This window comes from Macrotis lagotis, chromosome 4, assembly GCF_037893015.1.
Source record: "Macrotis lagotis isolate mMagLag1 chromosome 4, bilby.v1.9.chrom.fasta, whole genome shotgun sequence".
Classification (NCBI taxonomy): domain Eukaryota; kingdom Metazoa; phylum Chordata; class Mammalia; order Peramelemorphia; family Peramelidae; genus Macrotis; species Macrotis lagotis.
This window is the reverse complement of record NC_133661.1, coordinates 167,965,747-167,972,925: the sequence shown is the minus strand read 5'-3', so window position 1 is coordinate 167,972,925 and position 7,179 is coordinate 167,965,747.

Sequence of the window (7,179 nt, the reverse complement as noted above, 5' to 3'; positions counted from 1 at the left end):
AGATCCAGCACAAATAGTCCATGTGAACATTTGGGGTACTTACTCTAAATTTACATATGTCATGTTTCCTTTGAGCTGCTTCAATTCTGCCTTTCTCATAGAGCTCAGCACCCTCACTAATGAGGGCACACCATGCTGGGCAGTTCTGTGCCAGTGTCTCCCATGCTGTACAATTAATTCTAAAGTTCTTAGAGAGACCTATAGGGTGTCTAGGTATTGCTTCTTCTGACCCCTTGTGAGCATTTGCCCTGTGTGAGTTCTCCATAAAATAGTTTTTTTGGGCAAGCATATGCATTCTAATAATGTATCCAGCCCATCATAGTTGCACTCTCTGTAGTAATGTTAGAATGCTAGGCAATTTAGTTGGAGAAAGGACCTCAGTGTCAGGTATCTTTTTCTTCTAGGAGATCTTCAGAATCTTCCTAAGACAGTTTAAATGGAAGTGATTCAGTTTCCTGACATGGCACTGATAGACTGTCTAGGTTTCACAGGCATATAGCAATAATGTCAGCATAACGACTTTGTAGAGCTTCAGTTTGGTAGTCAGTCTAATACCTTTTCTCTCTTACACTTTCTTCTGGAGTCTCCCAAATACTGAGCTAGCTCTGGCAATGTGAGTGTCACCTTCAATGTCAATGTGTACCTCCCTGGAAAGGACACTGCTAAGGTAAGTGAACTTGTCCACAGTACTCAAAACTTCTCCATTTGCTGCAATTGATGGTTCCACATATGGATGGTGTATGCTGACTGATGGAGCACCTGTGTTTTCTTGGTATTAATTATTAGACCAAAATTAGCACAATCAATCCATACCTTGTTGCTTCTCAGCTTCAGAGGCTGCATTGAGTGCACAATCATCTGCAAACAGATCATTCCTCCAATGCTCCTCCCCTTTGATTTTGGCTTGTAACCTTTTTAAGTTGAATAATTTACCATCAGTGCAGTAGCTGATCTTGATGCCATGTTCATCCTTAGTGAAAGCATTTGATAACATGACTGAAAATGTCATGCTAAAAGGGACACATCCTTGTTTCACTTCATTGATGATTGGGAAATCTTGTGACCATTGTCCACTATCCAGAACCTGGGCAAACACACCATCATGGAATTGACTTATAATACTGATGAGGACAAACAAATTTTGACATAGTTTTCCATAAACCTTCACAACCAATGGTATCAAAGGTCTTGGTCAGAGCTACAAATCTTGTACATGGACCTCTGTTCTGCTCCTGGCATTTTTTTTCTGGAGCTGTTAGGCAGCAAACACCATATCAACTGTTCCTTGACCCTTTTTGAAGTCACACTGGCCCTCAGGAGGTGACCATCTTCCAGATGAAGGTGATCAGCCTATTGAGAAGGACTCTGGCAAGATTATTTCCAGCAATGCCTAAAAGAGAAACACCCATATGATTGTCACAGGACAATCTATTCCCTTTACCTTTATAGAGATAGATGATGAATTCTTGGGGAATAGCCTCTTCAATGTCATATAACTTAGAAAATTTCATTCAATTTTTGGATGAGCAAGTCTCAGCTGGAATAGAATCAGCTCCAGGTGCAATGTCACTTGAAAGGAGTCAAATGGAATTAAAGACTTCTTCTTTAGTTAGAACTTCAACTGGGGCCAAATTCACTTCAACTTGAGGTAAACAGTCAATGACTTCTGCATTGATCGATGATATTCTGTTAAGAACACTATAGATGTATTCAGTTCATCCCTCTAGAATTGTGTCCCTCTCTTTAATCAATGTTGCTCCATCAGCATTGGGTAGATGAGATGCACCATAGGTCTTTGACCCATAAATAGCCTTCAGGGCATCATAAAAGGACTTTAGATTTTTACGATTTGCATAGAACTGAATTTCATCTGCCTTCTTACTGAGCCAAAAGTCCTGTAGCTCTCTAGGCTTCATTGTACATTACTTTTAATGGAATTGATGCAGCTTTCTTAGAAATGGATGAACAATCCTGCTGGTAAAAACTTTGTGGTGCTCTCATTTTTCATTCAGCAGCTTTTATATTTCCCCCATTTTCATCAAACAAGTCTTGTTGTTTGCAAGTATTCTGACCCAAATGAGCAAATGCAGTGCTGTACATCAACTCACTGAAAGCTGCCCATTCTTTCTTCTACATTGTTACCAACTGTGTGTTGGCTCAGTTTTCCCTCTTAATTTAACACACTCTAATTAGACACACTCTAATCTCTTGACATTAATCCTTCTGGTATACATTTTACCTTGGGACCCCTGCTTTGTCTGAATGTGAATATTTGTCTTGGAGAGGATGAGTCTGTGATCAGTCCAGCACTCTGTACCACATATTACATTTGTCACTCTCACATCCTGTCTCTTCTCCTTACAATCACATAGTCTATTAGTCATCAATGTTTGCTGTGAGGGTGCATCCAGGAAATTTTATTTCATTTAGGTAAATGGAAGACAATGTTTGTGATGAGAAGGTCATGAGATGCACAAGTCTTCATAGTAGGTGACCACAGCCGTTACTGTTTCCAACTCCATTCCTTCCAAGGACTCCCTACTCTAGCCTACTCTAGCATTAAAGTCACCCATTTTTTGCTACATCTATGATAAGGTTCTCCAGGTCTTCATAAAATTTTTTTTGACTTCATTATAGTTCATTGATGTGGGAGCACAGAGCACTATGGTGATGTGGTGTGATGTGGTATTTTCCTGCAAATGGCGATCTCATCGTCATGAGTTTGTTGTTCACTCCTTTTGGTAGGCATTCAAGCTTGTTGATTAGATTAGTTTTTAATTGCCAAATCTACCCCAGCTTCATTGCGCTCCCCCTCAATGTGCTCACCCCAGAAAAACACATATCCAGCTTTGACTTCAGTAATCTGACCTTCATTTGCTAGCCTTGTTTCACTCAGACTATTTGGACATAATAACTGCTGAGTTCTCTTGAAACAAGAGCAGTCCATCTTTCATGACTATTGGCTCTTGGGTTGTCTGTGAGTGTGCACAGAATCCAGGCTCTGATGGTGAGTGGAATCTTCTCTGAGAAAGTTTTTGTACATTTTTGTGTGTGTTTAGACTGCAGGGTAGGATCCTTTCCTATCACAGTAATCAGGCCAGGGATGGGTAAGAAATTTTTGGGGTACCTTTAGTCCCTTCCTCACATCAGGAGATCACCCAGAAGGCTGCCAAATCCCATGAATGCTTTCAGTGAGGAAAAGAGCTTATGGCTTGGGTCACCTGTATTCAGGGTTGTGGCTACAGCTCCATGTTTATCTGCACCTGCTGCTTTATCATTTGTCTATTGTCACAGGAGTTGGAGATAGGAATGGTAAAGTGATATATTTTGATTCATTCGTAAATTGCATTTAAGTGAGGCAGAGTTGAACAAATGTCTCATTCTCTCTTCCAAAGTCTTCATGATCCAGTGGCAAGACAGAGACTTCAACTGGAAATGTATTAAGATGCAGTGGATAACCTTGGAATTTTTGATGTGCAACCAAGCTCTAAGTGTTCTACTGTTCATGGTTCAGCTGCCTTCATGGCCATTAGGAAAAAGTGTTCTCATCCATTAATTTCACCAGGGGAAGACTTCACATGAGATATCCTTACCAACTCAAAGATGAGTTTGAGACTATCTTGGTTACTCTAAGCCTGGTTTAGCCCACCTGCCTAAACAGTTTACCAGAATGTGGTCACTGGGCATGCTACAGCTTTTTGAAGACACAGATAACAGTTACGTGACTCAAGTAGACAGTAAAGGTGGAAAGCAGTCCTGAAAAGTCTCACACCAGAGTATTAGCCTTCCTTGAACACACCCTATTATAGATTAAATCTAAGATAGTTAAATACAAAGTTAGGGAGGGATGGCACTATTTCTTGTGGGGAGACCAGGAAATATTTCATGTCAGAGGTAATACTTAATCTGCGGAATAGCAGGATTCTATGAGGTGAGAGGTAAGAGAGTACATTCCAGGCATGGATATGGAAGATGGAATGCAATATTTGAAGATCAGCAAGAAGGTTGGTTTAGTTAAATCACAGATTGTAGAAAGAGGAATGAAACTGGAAAGATAGAGCAAGGTTATAAGGAATTCTAAAAACTAGAAGAATTATGTTTTTTTACCCTTGAGATAAGATGTAGCCACTGAAGTTTACTCAATCGAGGAGTAGGAAAGTCAGATTTATGCTTTAGGGGAATCTCTTTGGCAGTACTGTGTGGAGGATGGATCAGATTGCAGAAAGATGGTGAGGATGGAAGATCAACTGGAATACCATTGCAATAGTCTAGACAAAATATGAGGGCCCAAGCTAAGGTGTTGGCTATGTGAATAGAGAGATGGATTGGGTTGCTAGGGATGTTATGCAGTTAGAAATAACAAGATAGAGCAACTAATCTATATATGTGTTGAAGGAGAGTAGAATGTTGAGGTTGTATTCCTGGGATACTAGAAGAACAGTTGTGCTTTCAACAGGAACAAGGAAGTTTGAAAGAAGAGTCAGTTTGGGAGAAAAGATTGTGGCATGTTTGAGATGTTTACAGAATATCTAGTTTGAAATGTCCAACAGACATTGATGAAGCATGACTGAAACTCAAGAGAGAGAGACTGGGATTGAGTCAGCTGCATAAAGATGATAATTAAATGAGATGTTTAAAATGGAGATAATAATAGTAGGTCTCTCACAGTATTGTTGTGAGTATCATCTGTATATATGAAGTACTGCTTTACTGGTTTTATTGTTTGTTCTTTGTTGGGGGGGGGGTGATGCCATGACAAGTTTGAATTGGATTACAGTGAGGAAATATTGTGCTAAGTCACCAGCCTTACTTTCTCATCCAGAGGTTTCTGGGTCCAGTGACTAGATGTGGATCAGTACTACTACTACTACTACTACTACTACTACTACTACTACTACCAGTACCACTACTACCACCACCACCACTACTATTACCATTATTTTATACAACATTTATCTGGCAAGTTTAACAAATGGGTCTGAATAACCATTTTTATAAACAGAATAATTATATTTACTATGAATAAAGCAATATACATAATTTATTTGGCATCATTAGGAAAGGAAATATTTCGTTAAAGTGAATAAAATAATAGAAGCTTGCCCCCTTTAAAACTAAACTGTCTTATTTTAACTTTTCAATGAAAATTGTTCATATTCTTCTTCTGTTTTCTTAAACACAGCTTTCAGTTTGGAGTAACTCATATATACTCATATAACTCAGTTATATCAATTATATCAATTATTCTGATATTATTACTCAGAATTTTAAGATGTTTGCTTTTAGCAGGCACAGACTCATCCTCCTTTCATCTAGCTTTGCCATATATTGATATCAAGTGCTAATGCTGTCCTAGAGTTTCTTCCAGCTGTTTCTTATAACTCTATAACCCTTCCCCTTTCTGCTCTGCATAGTTTTCCACCCTAGTCTCTTAAAATGTATATGTTTGATTACAATATTACTACAATGTATATATATATATATACATATACATATATACACACAGATTTAAAGTTTATATGTGTATACATACTTTAGAAAAGATTTTGTTGGGAATACTTGGACAAGAGTCAAACTGGATGGGCAGGCAAGGATGGGTTGTGAGCAGCATCATTGAAGGGAATATATCCATCAATGAGATCACTATGGAGTATAAAAGTTAATAACAGCAACAATTACAGCATTTATATGATGCTTTAAGATTCACAAAGTACTTTACAAATATTTCATTTTATTCTCACAACAGGAAGGAAGAAAATACTATTATTATCTCCATTTTCCAGATGAGGACACAGACACAGAAGTTTAAGAGACTTGCCTGAGGTTACAGAGCTAGGAAATATCTGAAACTCAAGTCTTCTGACACTAGTGTCCAGTCCTATATAGCATAAAAAATGTAGTTGACAAAATATGGTGTTTATTACTATAATAAGCTAGAGATCCAGTGATCATAAATTTCATCTTTTATAATAACATCAGTTCTATGGGAAAATCATATTTTATAAACATAAGTGATATTCATGAGATAGTATCTTACAGAGGTATTATATGAGATCTTTTTTGAACCTCAATTCTGGATATATCCTAACTGTGGGCACACTCAGTGATAGAAGTACTTGTTAGGGTCAGTTCTGACTCAGACTAGCAAGGTGATGGTTCAGATTGAGAATGTGCAGATCATCCTATGGTTAACAAAAAGAGAGCTGTTTATCTCTAACCCAGAAAGGATATTCAATAAAGATACTCAAACACTTAGCTTGCATAGACAACCCTCTCCTCATTCTCCCCCTTCCAGCCCCAGCTCTCATGAAAACATGTTTGGTCAACAAGGCAGGGTGTTTGTTTTGAGGAAATTGCTAAGCCTAAAAGACTTTGATGTCATAAGGGTAGTTTATGCAACCAGGAAACCACTATTGTCCAAAGGCTACCAATAAGCTGCTAAATGAACTGACTTTTGAATTTGGGATAGCTTTATAGCCTTTAAAGGGGAAAAAACCCTACAAAACTAGACACAAGATAGGGAGAGAACTCTGAAAGTTATCCTTTCACAATATTATAGATATTGTGAAGAAATTGAGACTCCAAGAAATTAAATGATTTAGCTAGGGATGAAATTTGAACCCACATCTCCCCCCAACTTAAGTCAAAGGTTTTTCACTGCTACTCTGAATATAGAGTTTTTTCTCTACATGAGAGTTTTGATATAACATGGGTCAACATAAGAAGGTAAATGGGAATTTTTGAGTTTTATAGAAACTGTAGATTATAAACAAAGGTCAGCAGGCTACATGTAAAAAACTTAGAATATCAGAAATGCACAAAATGTATGTATAGTATTGTATAATAACATATTTTATCTTTTAATACCATAATAATTCAGCCTTCTTCTCTGGTACGAAGGGAGGGCCAAAATATTTTATTTGGATTTTCCAGATTAAGAGGATGTAGAAGGGATAACTACACTAAATTACTGCTTATAAATTCTACTCTGTTATGCATACATTTGATTATTGTTTGATTGTTATACATGCATTCAATTGCTGCCTAATTCCACTCTGTTATATTGATTGCTACTTATATGTTATACATAATTACTGCTTAATATATATATGCATTTATATATATGTACATATATACACACAGACCTTTGATTACTGTTTGGAAATATAAGCAGTAATC